This window comes from Poecilia reticulata, chromosome 13, assembly GCF_904066995.2.
Source record: "Poecilia reticulata chromosome 13, P_reticulata-male-v2, whole genome shotgun sequence".
Lineage (NCBI taxonomy): Eukaryota > Metazoa > Chordata > Actinopteri > Cyprinodontiformes > Poeciliidae > Poecilia > Poecilia reticulata.
In genome coordinates, this window is record NC_088842.1 from 10,606,276 (window position 1) to 10,622,351 (window position 16,076).

General features: G+C 38.4%; 1 long non-coding RNA gene across 2 annotated transcripts; it reads left to right on the plus strand.

Moving 5' to 3' along the window:
* Nucleotides 1-9,211: 9,211 nt before the first annotated feature.
* LOC145554722 (uncharacterized) lies at nt 9,212-13,314 on the plus strand. Of its 2 annotated transcripts, XR_014090708.1 has the most exons (5): nt 9,212-10,695; nt 10,787-10,892; nt 11,922-12,027; nt 12,591-12,646; nt 13,076-13,314. It is a non-coding gene; the product is annotated as an uncharacterized LOC145554722 (long non-coding RNA). The 2 variants fall into 2 exon arrangements; XR_014090707.1 differs by having other exon boundaries at nt 9,222-10,892; nt 13,076-13,313.
* Nucleotides 13,315-16,076: the final 2,762 nt, after the last annotated feature.

Sequence of the window (16,076 nt, forward strand, 5' to 3'; positions counted from 1 at the left end):
GGGAAAGAAGGCGATAAGATTGGAAGACGGAGAAGCATAGAAATAATACAAGTCAGTATCCCGAAAGAGAGAAAAAATACACAAAAGTCACAACAAAAACATTATGAGACATTCATGTCTCATAATAACCGTTATAACATCACAAGCACACCGTACTTGATAATACAAGATGTATCATAGTTTTGGACATCTATAAAAATAAAGCATCTATGAGGATCAATTTTTCAAGTTCTTCTTTAAATTCCTTACTTGATTTAGGTCTGAACTTTGACTAGGACATTTGATTATGCTTTGATTTAAAGGATTTCACAGCAGCAGAGCTGAGAGTTGAACATCATGATTAGAAAATCATCAAAATCCCCAGGCTCTCGCATTTCTAACGTCGTTTTATTTTGAGGAAGGAGAGAATCTTCCACTCTCAGACAACCTAGACCGCACGTGTCAAACTCGAGGTGCGGGGGCCAAACCTGGCCCGCTGTAGCTTTTTATGTGGCCCTCTAGACTCCAAATTACATCTGGAAGTCCCTCCAGTTTTTCACAAATCCACAAAAGTTCACACAAAATTCTCACAAAAATCAACAGATCCCCACATTTTTTCTGATTTTACTTGCATTTTTTTTCTCAAAATTGGCCTAGAAATACAATCAGTTTAAGTGACTGCCGCCTCAGCGTTACTTGATGTCGAGTTATAGTCCATGATCGATATGGCGATTAATAAAAAGTCACTTTTGACATCACACATTAGCGCAAATATCATAAAAATTCCTTACAAATATTTCTAAACACTCATTGAATGCAGAAACAGCTATTTATTGATATTTTAACAGTTTAATGTGTTCTATCAATACATTCTTGCACAACTTTGAGAACATTCGGATTTTTGATACAATTCAAAATAAAAATGAGCTTGACCCTCCTGACCTGGATGATTAGGAAAAGCAAATAAAAATGAGTAAAACAAAGATCTACGCATAAAATCTTTTGGTAGCAAATTTCAGATGAACCCTTATACTACTGCAGTACAGTATGACACTGACCTCAGAGTGTTTTCAAACATCATCGACCAAAGGAGGAAGTGAAACCACTGGAAATGGGATAATTTGTCAAATGACCAGTTTTTTTTTTTTCCATCAGGTTTTTGCTGACCGTCTTTTGTCAACATCACAGAAATCAGCAGATGGTTTAGGTTTTGAAATAAAGGACATTTTCCGCTTGATATTAAGTTATTGGACATAACAGCAGCTTTATATTTAGCATCGTTATGTTTAACCTAACATGTCTGCTGCTATGTCACTCTAGTTCCAAGCAGCTGTGTTCATAATAAAGATATTTAACTTAATATGAAGAGGTCAGAACTAGTTGACGTTTTTCTTTCATCATATTTTCTACTGACTGCTCACAGCTTCTTAGAAAAACAGTTAATGAGAAAACCGTAAACTTTCCCTTTAAACGTTTAGGCTCAACGAAGCTTTTCATCAGAGCAAACCATTATAGGGTTTCATTCAAGATATCGTTTAAAATGAGAGATGAAATGCGTAACTTCCCCATGATTCTTGTGGGATCAACTTTTTCTTCAGATTAGAGAAGTAAGGAGTTTTGCTGTTGATATTTTGTCTATCTTGTCATAAAACCTGCAAAGTTAAAAGAAGTAAAATTCCTGGAATCAAACAGTTTGTGAAATGATCAGAAGAGGTTTTTTTTGTTGTTTTTTTTTCATTTGGATTCTTGCAGATTAAGTGGAAATTGGCAGAATCATCGACAAAGTTCCTGTTAAACTTCTCGTTAGTTTCGATTTCACCGAAATGACTTTGATAAACGATACCGACCTCAACCAGAAAAAAAAAGTCTCAAAGCCTTTTGTGCCTCGACTCGGTCCATCGTATTTCCCATCGTATTTCTGCTATTGGGTTGTGAGCCAAAACAAAACAAACTTGCAGAGATCTCAGAAATGTCATTATTTTTATTTATGTATTTATTGTTACTCCAGCATGAAAGTAAACATTGATGAGCAATTTCAATCATTTTAAAGTACCAAAAGTCAGATTTCTACGACGGTACAGGCTGAACATTTCAAAATAATAAAATTAATACATCTTTCGACTGCCTAACAGCTGAGAATAACTACAACAACATGTATAATATATGTTTAGCAATACTAAAGTAACAAAAACAAACGTCAAAAACTGAAGAGAGGACTGATAAAAACAGGTTTGTCACATCAGGTTGACACATTTTCTAAGAGGTTTGCTCTATTTAAAGCTAAAGCATTTAGCTTGGTGTGCTACTGACAGGATTATTGTCAGAGAACCGCATCGGTACTCGTCTGGAAAAGGATTTAAAGTACTTTGACAACCAGCCGAAACCATAATGACCCGAAACATACCAGCAAATCCACCAGGAACTGTCAGAGAGCTACGAAAATTAAAGTTTTGGGCCAGAAGAAAGCTGATATTTTGACTTTATGAGATAATTTCAAACAATAAACCCCCCCCCCCCAAAAAAATCTTAGAGGCTAAAGTGAGGAGTGAAGAAATATTTTCTTAACTGATGGCAGAGTCAAGCAGATGGCTAACAGAAGCTGTAGCTATCAGGAGCTAACTTTCTAGGTAAGAGGACGTGTTGGTTGATATCTTCTGCAAAACAAGGTAACATATGCTGTGCAACAACAATTGAACAGTTTCTGAAAAAAAAATAAACTTATGCTATTTGAACTTCAAAGAGCTGATATCTAACAGGACATCCTCGTTTTGAGATGCTTTCAGTTACCAGAGGGACGTAAAACTGAAATGACATCATCAACGTTCCTAATCTGGATTGTATCCGTTTTCAGATCATGTCTTCCTCTCCGTTCACAGAGAAAGAAAACAGCTCGACGTCTTTCGTTTTCCCTCCATATGCAGGTTGTTTGGCAGAAACCGTGACTTCTCGTGTGTCTCGCTGCCGCTTTCCTCTCAGTAAGTGGCACAGCGAGCTTAGCCTCGGCATAATCCTTCCTGAGAGGATCGGATCTGTTGAACAGAGGGCGAAAATAATCACCTGGTGATGGAGCGGGGATGATCAGCTGCTTCACCGGGTCACCGGTTAGGCCTTTCGCCTTAATCAAGCCACAAATTAATCTTGTTTTCCAAACTCTCCACTCGGCAGCCTTTAAGCTTGAGATGAGCTAATCATTTACTGGCAGCAAACAGATAAACAAATGAAAGCACAGAGTCTAGGATTTTATGCACTCAATCTGCGCTGAGGTTTTTTTTGGTTTTGTTTTTGCTAGCAAAGCAGAAAACAAATCTGTGGAAGTGAGGAGATCGTCTCCAGTGCGTACAGCAGTGTTGTGGTGAAGACCACCTAAGACAAGACTAAGACTTTTAGGGTCCGAGACCAAGTCAAGACCAAGACCGTGGGAAGTCGAGACCGAGTCAAGACCAAGACCAGCGGCCCGCGCTACATGACACAATAATAAAATATGATCAAAACTGCTTCTCAAATTGATCTGAAAGATCCATATTCCCATAAATGCACATATATATTAAATACTTAATACATTTTACCAATATTAAATATTCCATCTCTGTGCTACAATCCGTGGTGGTCTCGTGCCTTTCCTAAAAAGATAACGCCCTGGGCGTTTGCCCATATTGCTCATGTCAGAGACCACCACTGTCTATGTTTAATCCATTAAACATAGCAATTGAGGCAATGCCCTGACGGTAAATAACGCTCAACTATGAACACTGACCAAGGAGCAACAAGCAAGAAGTAACCAAGCACAAGGTACTCACCGTGACTGTTCTCATCCTCTCTCCCGCTACATGAAGCCAGGCAGTCTGACACCGTGGCACACATTACAGCTGCCACTTTGAACGAAAACAATCAAAGAGCAATGTGCATGCTCTTTCGTTCTTGTGTTTTAGTTATTTGTTAATTTAAAAAATATCAACGTACATAATTAAATAAAATAATGATAGTTACTGCAGTGTACGCAGAGCATTACAAGAACAAAGAACGGGTGTTCTGTCAGGTCAGATCATCATACGCTTAGCACAAACTCACAGCTATATCTGTCAGACGTCATTACCATAAGATTTCATTTAATCAGTAACAGAATCATGACGTAGATCGTCATACACTGTTATTAACAGTTGTATGGCATCCTGACTTAGCGGTTAAGTAGGTTAATGAGTTTTACATGGGGTGTGTGGTAGCTGACTCCAGCTGCAGCCAGACCCTGCTTTAAATACACTTTGAAACTACGACAACGCATGTATATCTATATAGTTATCATTGAAAACAATTTCATGACTTATTTTCGTCATAACTTGACGAAAATAAGTTCACGTATGGTGAACTGACAACTCCTCTGACGGTCGGACTTCTTAATGCACATGCAGGCATGGTACTCACTGCATGTATGCTATTCTGACAGCGCATGGTAATCTGATAGAACAACGGCTCTCAGTGACACTCCAGTCCTACCTAATAAGTAAAGAGCCGTGCAGAAGAATCGGACTGTTTCTGAATATCACATCACTATATTGCAGACTTTTGGACACAGCGTTGTCCCATATATGTGACAAGTCAGTCATAGGGGTTGCACCAATTAGTGACTAGTCGATTATTTTCTCTGCAATTACTTTTATTCTGGGCCAGTCGACTAGTCGCAATCACGTGACAAAACAGATTTTTCCAAGAAAATGAAAAAAGATGGACTAGGTGAGTTGTCAGAAATCTCAAATTGTATAAAAATGTAAATAATTTACCAAAGAGAAACTGAAAATGTCAGCATAGGCTCCCCCAATAGGGGTGTTGCGCGGCGCCCCGCATATAGAGACTTTAGCCCGCGGTAGTCAGGAGTCCGACTCCTGTCCTCCATTCGCTGGGTCCAGGCCTCTCTCCGCTCTCTCTGAGCCCTTACAGTCAGATTGCTGTCAAATAAAGTAGTGCCAAAAAAAATCCTTTAAAAAAAAAAAGACTACCAGAGTAATGTCCGACAATGTGGCATGATGTCGGGTTTTTTTTTATCCATCCAACTGATAAATAAATCTGTGCCTTTCAGTCAATCTCTTTTAGCTAGTTGCTAAGCTAAAGCTAAAGGAAACGACATGTTAGGTAACGCCCTCTTTAGGGCGTAGCTTAGAGAGAGGCAAACAAAGGGAATGGAAAACTTTTGTTGCCATTTTGTCCTGCTAACTCCTAAAGGTAGCATAAGAAATGGACCAGCTGTGTTTTGGTATTAATAAACGGAATTCATGAATTCAACTCACTGACTCTCCTTCAGCCTCACACATCAAGAACTCGGCATGGAGGACGGATAAATTCTCCACATTAGTTAAAAGTAAGTTACTGTTACTCTCCAACTCTGATTTTTTTTTTTTAAGTGTCTCAATCTTTGACGCTGGAGGAAAGAAAGTCCCAGAAAGTAAATCCTCATTTAATCAAGAGTCAAAGATCACAAATAGGATTAACAGGATTTCACATTCATTTATCGATGATAATCAACAGGATGCGTTCGGAAGGTAATCTGAATGATGCCACTGTTGCCAATTTAAACACTGGAAAGGAGGAAATCGAGTTGTGGATGGAGAGACGGTGCCGTCTCCCTCCGCAGATCCTCTCCTCTTATTGACCCGCAAACACTTCCTGCCGGAAGGACGGATCGACGGCCGCTCCTCCTCGGGTCCCTCCCTGCTGCCGCTGCAGCATCTCATCCACACTCTGTTCAGATCATCTTAACATCTATTCCTCTTCATTTCCGCTCCGCTGAAACAAGTCGTCTCGGCTTCATCGTTTTGCGCTTAGTGTGCCGCTCTGCTGGAACAGCTTGACCTCCTGAGAGCCGTTCAGACTCCGACAGCAGACGGGGCGGCGAGAAATGAAGGCGATTTTCCCGGAAAAGCTTCTAAAGTGGTTGAGATAGAAACTGGCCTCTTGGGGCTGTTTGATGACCAGCCTGTTAGCGGGACTTTAATAAGCAGAATCTGCTCTTTCTCTACCGTCTCCAGACCAGAATCTACACGTCAACACACCCCTGTCCAGGCTAGCTAGTTTCTGTCAAGTGAAGCTCTGTGACGCATCTTTTGGGTTCTTACCTGTTGGGCAATATCGGGGTTTTATCACGATATTTCGCGGTACATTTGTGATATCGATAAAAGTGATAAGTATTTATTGCTTCTGTATGGCTTTGCTACATAGCACAGCATTAACAGACAAACACTTATCTTGGAAAACATCCATCTTCAGGACACCAGATACATAAAGAAGTGTGATTTATAGCTGCACACAGTAACCACATTTATTCATATTTTCAAATTTACTGATACTCTCAAACAAAAAGTGGAAAAAACTAACAGCCTAAAATATATTGACAGTTTTGGGGGCAGAGGGATTAATTGGAATTTGTTGTGACAATAATACATTAAAATTCTTATGGTAGAAGTTTATCATGATAAATTATAAACAATACGATAAATGCCCAGTTTGTTGCCTTATACAGGCACTAATTTCTCTATATTTTATTGGGATTTTTATGCAGTAGCAAAAAGACCATTTTTCCAAGTCATGGTTCTCAACTTTATGAGATCTGGACTTTGACTAGGCTACTCTAACCGTATCATTGTAGCCCTGACTGTACTGGTTCTTGTTAAAAGTAATCTTCCAGCATAACCTTAAACTTTTTTCAGCCTCTAATAAAGTTTTCTCTCAGGACGGTCCTGAGGAGCTTCATCAGTTCTCCCATCAACTTCGAGCAGCTTCCCTGCCCCTGTTGGAGAAAGTTCAGATAAACACTAAGCAGTTCATCTTTTTTTGTTGTTGTTTTTTTTATATGTCATCTTCCTGAAGCTCTGGGTTTTAAGTTAAAAATGCATGCCACACTTTCCAGATTAAAAAAAAAAAAGTAGATTCATAAATTGTTTTCCTTCTATTTCTTAGTCGTGCTGCTGTGTTTTAGCCGGTCACATTAAATGCCAATAAATCGTGTCGTAATTCATGGTTGTGACCTCATAAAGGTTAGAAAACCTTTGCGATTCAATCAGAGCCAACAAAACATCCCATAATAATAATAATAATAATAATCTGTAAGTGTACTGGGGCCGCAGATTCCCCTGCGATCAACGAGGCGCCAAATTAGAATCGACCGGGATCCTGAGACGACCTGCTGCAGGAACACCGCGGTGTGTGCCTGCGTGTTTGCGTCCTCCGACAGAGGCGACGTGTGTAATGATGTCATCCCACCCAAGCCGGAGGGGGGAGTTCGGCCCAAACATAGCACCGGAAATAACAGCGTCAATGACACGGTAAACAACAGGAGCGAACAACAGGAAAGAATCGACGTCAGGACGCGCTCATGTGTTGCAAAGCTTAAAAAATGTGCTCCAGGTCTGACAACACGCAGACAGGAACGTCTCTGGGTGAATTGGTTTCCATTTTGAATTATTTTACAAATGCGGTTCATTTTAAATAACAGTAAGGTTTCCACCTGAAATGCATTTCACCACCGCAAACCTGTACCTGCACATTACTACCTGTAACTGAAAACCCCAAAAATAAGACTTTTCAGTGCTCGGAGAAAGAATGGAAAAAGCCCAGGAGAACCATGAAGATAGGAAGAGAAAATACGAGCAAGTCAAGATCCTCATGAAGACTGAATGCTGAAATAAAATCAAAACAGAGTTCACACTTTGGCAACATCCTTTTCTTCAAAACATATTTGTGTTTCTCAGCTAAAGTATTGTATGCTGTGTTTCATATATCAAGTTCAGATTCCCTATATAGAGAATAAAATCACTTTATTATTTCAAAGCAATTTTTCTTTTTTTTTTTTTTTTTTGGTGTGTGAGGGTTGATTTTGAATTAATCTAAATTTTTATTTTTTTTCTTTGTTTTCTTTTTGTGTCAATAAAGGAACGATAATAAAATCCAGCAGTCAGTCTCTCTGAACAGTGGCGCAAAAAGTGAGTATGCAGCGCATGCAACGCATAGGGGCGCTTACACCAGAGGGGGCGGCGCGCAGATGATGTCTTCGCATACACTTGAGCGCGCCCTTACACTCCTTCACCTCGCGCACATAACGGGGTAAATGTAGGGATTTTTACCTGTCACGTGTCTTCGTCCCGGGGTGGGGGGTAGAGCGAGTGTATGTTTACGCTGCTTCACCCTGACGTGCCTTCCTTTTTTTTTGGGGGAGGGGGATTTATGTTTTCGCATCCATCTGGATAATATGTAGTTGCGGCCCTGTCTCTGAATGTGGGGTGAGCGGCGGGTCAAGGGGAGAGTTTTGGACTGGGTTCCGTATATCCGGCGTCCGGACAGGCTTCGGTTCTGATCACGTGTCCGACTGAATCAGAGAGCAAGGGGAGCGTTTGGCATGGAGTCATCTGACAGAGGAGGCCTGTTGCCATCGCAACGCCGTGGCGACGGGGTGAGGGGGCGACGCAGAGGAGGAGGGGGCAAAAAAACAACAACAACTTCAATGCAAACAGAAAACGAGCGCGAGGATTTCAAAGGACGAGTGTTATGAGGAGCTGAAATATAAAGGGATTTCATTCTGAAATAAAACATAATAGAAACACACACACACACACACACACACACACACACGCACACACACACACACACAGTGTTTGTATCCCCAGCAGTTTCTGGTTTGAGCTACTTGACGACACAAAAGGAGAGAAACGCTGAATGGTGCGTCGCTTCAATGAAAGCCCTGAATGAGATTTTCACAGCCGCAGAGGAATGAATGAAGACAGAGCCTCTGAATGGAAGAGGGAGCTGAGAGCTCACCTGGAGGAAGAAAAAAATATAGAAAAACACAAGCAGAGAGGAACCGTTACATAATTCATCTCCCCCCGGAGGCTCTGCTGAAGCTCTGCATTCATTCAGGACGCAGCGTGGAGGAATTCAGGCCCTCACAACAGCACGGACCACACACACACACACACACACACACACACACACACACAGGGCCGGTGTTATGCCCAGAAAAGCCCCCCTGCCCAAATTTGCATCCCCTGTCGCGGGAGCGCGCATCGCTCTAAGCTCTCGCATATTGACGAGGAAACGGATAAAAATATGACCGAAGAGGAAATTTTTAAGATATTTGTAACATTATCACGTTTCCTAACCATGTAATCCCTAATACGGTGGGTTTTATTTCGCAAATTATTTGAAATAAATACGGTTTTTACACTTTTATTGACACAAATGAGTCGAACTTTTTTTCAGTCCGTGTCTGTTGTAAACGTTCTCCGCAAATGGTTTGAAATTCTCTGCTTTGTCTTTTGATATCATAATAGCTCAAAAGCATTACAACAGAGAACCATTATGTAGAACATTTTATATCATGCTTCACTTCTAGTCTGTTAATGTAGGAGGAAATGCAACTTAATTTATGAGCCTGAAAATATTGGCATCCGTCTTGTTGATATGAAACTTATAGCATTAGCTCAGAGAACAAGTGTAATTACGTAGAAGAGATTAAATCATTTCAACTCTTTATTTCCCCCAATTAGCACAGGGATGCATGTTTTGGCAATATAGATTTTGAGCCTGCCACAATATGCATCCCTTCTTTATTCCCCACAAATATTATCCTATCGATATAAAACATGTACCAGCAGTTCTTGGAACTACTCAGATTATGTAGAAAAAAATATTTCACTATTAACTCTTGAATTCTTTAAATTAGCACAGGGATGCATTTTTGGACAATATGGATTTCCAGCCTGCCAAAATATGCATCCCATATCTATTCCCCTCAAATATTATCCAATTGATTTAAAACTTATAACAGCAGTTCTTGGAGCTACTCTCATTATGTAGAAATAGTTATTTTACTTTTAACTCTTTATTTCTCAAAGTTAGCACAGGGATGCATTTTTGGGCAATATGGATTTCCAGCCTGCCAAAATATGCACCCCTCTCTATTCCCTTCAAATATTGTCCTATTGATTTAAAACTTATACCAGCATTTCTTGGAGCTACTCTCATTATGTAGAAATAGTTATTTCATTCTTAACTCTTTAATTCTTCAAATTAGCACAGGGGTGCGTTTTTGGGCAAATTTCCAGCCTGCCAAAATATGCACCCCTCTCTATTCCCTTCAAATATTATCCTATTGATTTAAAACTTATACCAGCATTTCTTGGAGCTACTCTCATTATGTAGAAATAGTTATTTCATTCTTAACTCTTTAATTCTTCAAATTAGCACAGGGGTGCGTTTTTGGGCAAATTTCCAGCCTGCCAAAATATGCACCCCTCTCTATTCCCTTCAAATATTATCCTATTGATTTAAAACTTATACCAGCATTTCTTGGAGCTACTCTCATTATGTAGAAATAGTTATTTCATTCTTAACTCTTTAATTCTTCAAATTAGCACAGGGGTGCGTTTTTGGGCAAATTTCCAGCCTGCCAAAATATGCACCCCTCTCTATTCCCTTCAAATATTATCCTATTGATTTAAAACTTATACCAGCATTTCTTGGAGCTACTCTCATTATGTAGAAATAGTTATTTCATTCTTAACTCTTTAATTCTTCAAATTAGCACAGGGGTGCGTTTTTGGGCAAATTTCCAGCCTGCCAAAATATGCACCCCTCTCTATTCCCTTCAATTTATCCTCTTGAAAAAAGGACAGTTTTTCTTAACTCACTTGGAGAGTCCCAAAAAGATGTGAAGAGGTGCTTGGAAGCAACAAGGTGAGAAAAACAAAGTATTTTTTAAAATTATAATCAAAAATGTAAATAGTATAACTACAATGTTAATTTTAAATTTTATCCTGTCAACAAGGGCTTTTATGAGAAGCAAAGGAATTAAAGTGTCAAGGTGGAAATGTGACACATTACAACATGCAATGCAGCAGGATGTTGTTTCATGTGGTGTGTTTGCCCTCAAAGTAAGTTTTGTTTTAAATATATATGCTAGACTATGATTACTTCTATGTATATATACAGAGCACATATGTAGCCTTTATGTGTACTGTGTTATGTGTTTCCACATATATCTGTCTATATATTTCTGACTACATGCTAGTTTATGTAGATATTATATAGATATTAGGGAACAGTAGATAGCAGTAGTGCAACAATAATGGATGCAAACTGCTGTTGAAACCTAAAGAAGAAGAAGAAGGTGCCCATTTTCATTTAACACATGCTAGTAGCAACACAAAGGATCAGCACTTATACTGTTACATTTTCCGTTATGAAACTACTGTTATCAGTTCAGTTAAATCTAAACTTCGCAGCTTTTTCTCTTTCAACTCTAATAAATGTGATATTCAATTGACCTGTTATGACTCATATTTTTGGTGTCTGCCCACCTCTGATGCTGCTGCATCGTTGCAGAAAACCTGGAGCGGCAGAGATATCTGTGGCTTATATGTGCATGTTTAGTGGTTTAAAAATAATAATAATAATGACTTTGGGGTTGTGGCTTATAGTCCAGTGCAGATCATATTTTGGAAAATACGGACTATAATCCTTTCTGGATTTTTTCTGTGAAAAACATAGAGAGGGTTTTTTGATTGTGCTTTCATGAAAAAAAGACATTTTTACATTTAAGCACTTCTGCAAACGTCACACTTTTTCTGTTACAAACTGACTCTGGCCCCCCACCAGAGAAGGAAAAAGTTATGTGGCCCTCACAGGAAAAAGTTTGGGGACCACTGATTAAAGATGATCAACAGATTTAGCTAACTTAAACAGTGCATTTCTGCCTGAAATCATAACATAATTTAAAAATTATATTGATTTACTAAATGGCTGATTTATCATAATGACAATGGAAAAAGTCTGAAATAAGTATAGCAAAAATGAGTCATTATTCATAAATGTCATGACCTCAATGAAATAAGATAATTAGTTTTTTTAGTGTGTACAATGTTAATCTTTTATTTTTCATAAACCTATATTTGTCTTTACAGTTTGCAGAGTGCATCCTGGAAAACAAGAATCTGAACTTTCCATCAACAGCAGAAGATGTTAACACCATGCGACTCAACATTTCTTTCACACTTCTTTCAGAATCAGGTGTCTTAAATTTTTTGTATTCAGTTCCTATGTGGGTGGAATACTATGTTAGGTGTAAAATCATGCACGCCAAAAGTGTGTTAGGTCAGCTATTTTATCTAACTAGAAATATTAAAATTGAACTTTGCAGATGTGTGAAGTACAATCATGTTAATATCCTATTCAAATTCTATCAGTGAAGAACATTAAATATCACCAGGCATTGTTCTATAATAAAGACACACACACACACACACACACACACATATATACATATATTATATTTTATTTTTTTTTCTGAATGCCTTTTTTATACTTTTAGTCGCTTGGCTTGGTGAAAATGATTAAAAAAGTAAACATTAAGTAAAGTGACACTTTCTTGTACCATAAATCACAGAACTACATTAAATACATATGCTCTTCATTTCCAGATTATACAGCTTCCTTTTGAGCCAGCATAATATTCCATAATTATGAGCCTATAATATTAATTGTATTTGTTTATGAGATCATATATTATCAAAAAGGGATGAGTAGACAGTTCATATATAGAGAGAGGATAATTGTTCTTTGTTTTTCTGTAGACTCTGTGGATAACCTTTGCAGACACTGTGGCAGTGAGGACACCGAAGATCTGTGGGTAAGACAACAATGTAATGCAGTTAAAAATAAATTGAAGCAAACCATATACTAGCCTTACAATGGTTGCAAAGTATTTACATATAAAAATAATAAATTAAAATTAAATTAATTAACAACCAAGGCTGGTTGTTAATTAATTGAACAATTAAATTAATTACTTTAACAAAATAATTAATTTTTTTAAGTACAGTCATAAAATCATCCTTAAAATAAGTTGTTTATGGTACTACAATTATTTTTACCTAGTTACATGTCAGGAACATTATGTTGCCTTCTGAATGAATGATCTACCAAACAAATATTGATGATTAAGAAGAAGAATTATGTTGGAAAAAACACTAACATTTAGCTATCAAATAAGAAACTAAAAATTCATTATGTTGTTATTCATGCTGTTATTTGACCATTTTGATTTTTTTACTTACAGATCGCATGTGATGGATGCAACTGGTGGTACCACCAAGGCTGTGTCAAATTCCCACCAACCAACACAGCCTACTTTTGTGAAATGTGCATCTAGATTTTATGTATATTTTATAAATTTTCTTTTTACATTCTTTAATTAATACCGTTCAGTTCATTTGTAGTATATTCTGTTGTATTTTTAATATTATTTGGTTTTACAAAAAGGTTGCTGTTTTGAAAGTTCTTTTGTTGAATTTAATAAAAAATTGATGTTATATTTATGTAAGAACATAATAAAGATTTGTACATGCTCTACATTTACCAAGGTTGCATATCAAAATTACTTCCTTCATTATCTTTGCAATAGTGATAATAAAGAAATAACTTTTTCAACATAATGAGAGTAGCTCCAAGAACTGCTGGTATAAGTTTTAAATCAATAGGATAATATTTGAAGGGAATAGAGAGGGGTGCATATTTTGGCAGGCTGGAGATTTTGCCCAAAAATGCATCCCTGTGCTAACTTTGAGAAATAAAGAGTTAAGAATGAAATAACTATTTCTACATAATGAGAGTAGCTCCAAGAAATGCTGGTATAAGTTTTAAATCAATAGGATAATATTTGAAGGGAATAGAGAGGGGTGCATATTTTGGCAGGCTGGAAATCCATATTGCCCAAAAATGCATCCCTGTGCTAACTTTGAGAAATAAAGAGTTAAAAGTAAAATAACTATTTCTACATAATGAGAGTAGCTCCAAGAACTGCTGTTATAAGTTTTAAATCAATTGGATAATATTTGAGGGGAATAGATATGGGATGCATATTTTGGCAGGCTGGAAATCCATATTGTCCAAAAATGCATCCCTGTGCTAATTTAAAGAATTCAAGAGTTAATAGTGAAATATTTTTTTCTACATAATCTGAGTAGTTCCAAGAACTGCTGGTACATGTTTTATATCGATAGGATAATATTTGTGGGGAATAAAGAAGGGATGCATATTGTGGCAGGCTCAAAATCTATATTGCCAAAACATGCATCCCTGTGCTAATTGGGGGAAATAAAGAGTTGAAATGATTTAATCTCTTCTACGTAATTACACTTGTTCTCTGAGCTAATGCTATAAGTTTCATATCAACAAGACGGATGCCAATATTTTCAGGCTCATAAATTAAGTTGCATTTCCTCCTACATTAACAGACTAGAAGTGAAGCATGATATAAAATGTTCTACATAATGGGTCTCTGTTGTAATGCTTTTGAGCTATTATGATATCAAAAGACAAAGCAGAGAATTTCAAACCATTTGCGGAGAACGTTTACAACAGACACGGACTGAAAAAAAGTTCGACTCATTTGTGTCAATAAAAGTGTAAAAACCGTATTTATTTCAAATAATTTGCGAAATAAAACCCACCGTATTAGGGATTACATGGTTAGGAAACGTGATAATGTTACAAATATCTTAAAAATTTCCTCTTCGGTCATATTTTTATCCGTTTCCTCGTCAATATGCGAGAGCTTAGAGCGATGCGCGCTCCCGCGACAGGGGATGCAAATTTGGGCAGGGGGGCTTTTCTGGGCATAACACCGGGCTCACCAGGATGTGGGCCCCTGGGCTGCAGCCAGGTTTGGTGACACGGATCAGCCACATTGTGACCACTCACCTTAAATCTTTGATTTACTTGAGTAAATTGAAGATATAAGTGGATGGTGAGGGACGGTGAGGTTCCCTGTGGGTTGGGAACCACAGGAACTCCTCGAACTCTTCATCATGTTGCTTGAATTCTTTCTGAGCAGCTCTGAGGTAGGAGGATAGCTTTTCACTTCCATGGTCTCTGCAGGTTTCACCAACTCAAATTTAAGACCTTTTTAAAACCACCATGAATGGAATTTAAGACCTGCTTTGGTGACAGAAATGCACCAAAGAAAATCGCAGAGAACTTATATATGTCGGCGAAGACGAGTGTGTTCAGCCAACTGCAAATAAATCTAGCTAACTCTACCCTTGCTTTAGCTAGCATGAGCATGTTAGCGGTAGCCGCGACCGCCTCGAGTCACACAGAACGCAGTGGAGATGTCTGCCCACGTAACGGTCAGATCCTGCAAGAAAAAAAAAAAAAACTACACGGAATAAATGAGATCAAATAGTCCTACCACAACAAAATGTAAAACCGGTGATTGATGTGTTTAAGACTAACTTATTGCTTTCCCCTCCCCCCCCCAATTAATTTAAAGACATTTTCATGACTTAATTTTGGATACATGAATTTAAGGCTGTGTGGACACCATGTTTTACGAGTGTCAACTCAAGGGTGGGTGAATGCAAATGTATACCGTCACATTTTTATTCGTGAACACTCTTGTTGAACTACGCCTTTAATTCCTCACTTTAATTTTATGCACTACTTTTGTGCGAGTACATCCCTGTTGCACCCCAGTAAAAACAAACAGTTTGTAGCCGTTATGCAGAAAACGCATGCAGGGAGCATCACTTCAGATTTCCCCTGCAAAAACTCCTAACATGGTCACTTCACAGAAACGGAACTAAGAGCCACGACAGATGAACAACAATAAAACACAGCTTTACTGCCCTCTGCTGAACTCCTGCTGGAAATGAAACAAGAATATCTCAGTCTATATATATATATATATATATATATATATACATTTTTTTTCTTTTTGTCACCACCAAAGCAGATTACTTCCTCACTGGGGGAAACGCGACATGAAGGAGCTTCTCCCGTCAGATCAGGCTGAATAAAGAGAGCCGTCGTCTGCAGTAAAAATAACATCGGGGCCATTAGGCTTCACTCAAGACCTTTTGTTATGCCTGATGGAGGCTGGAGCAGCTGAGATAAGGGAAACGGAGTAAGTGCTGGAGCCGAGGAGGATGATGGGGGATGTGTTAGGTGTGCGGGGTTAAAGGTGAACGGCGATGCGGAGGGCAGGATGAGGCCGTAATTGTGCCGAGATAGCTCGCCGTCTGCTCTGATTGATAAGCAAAACGAGGACGAGACACGGT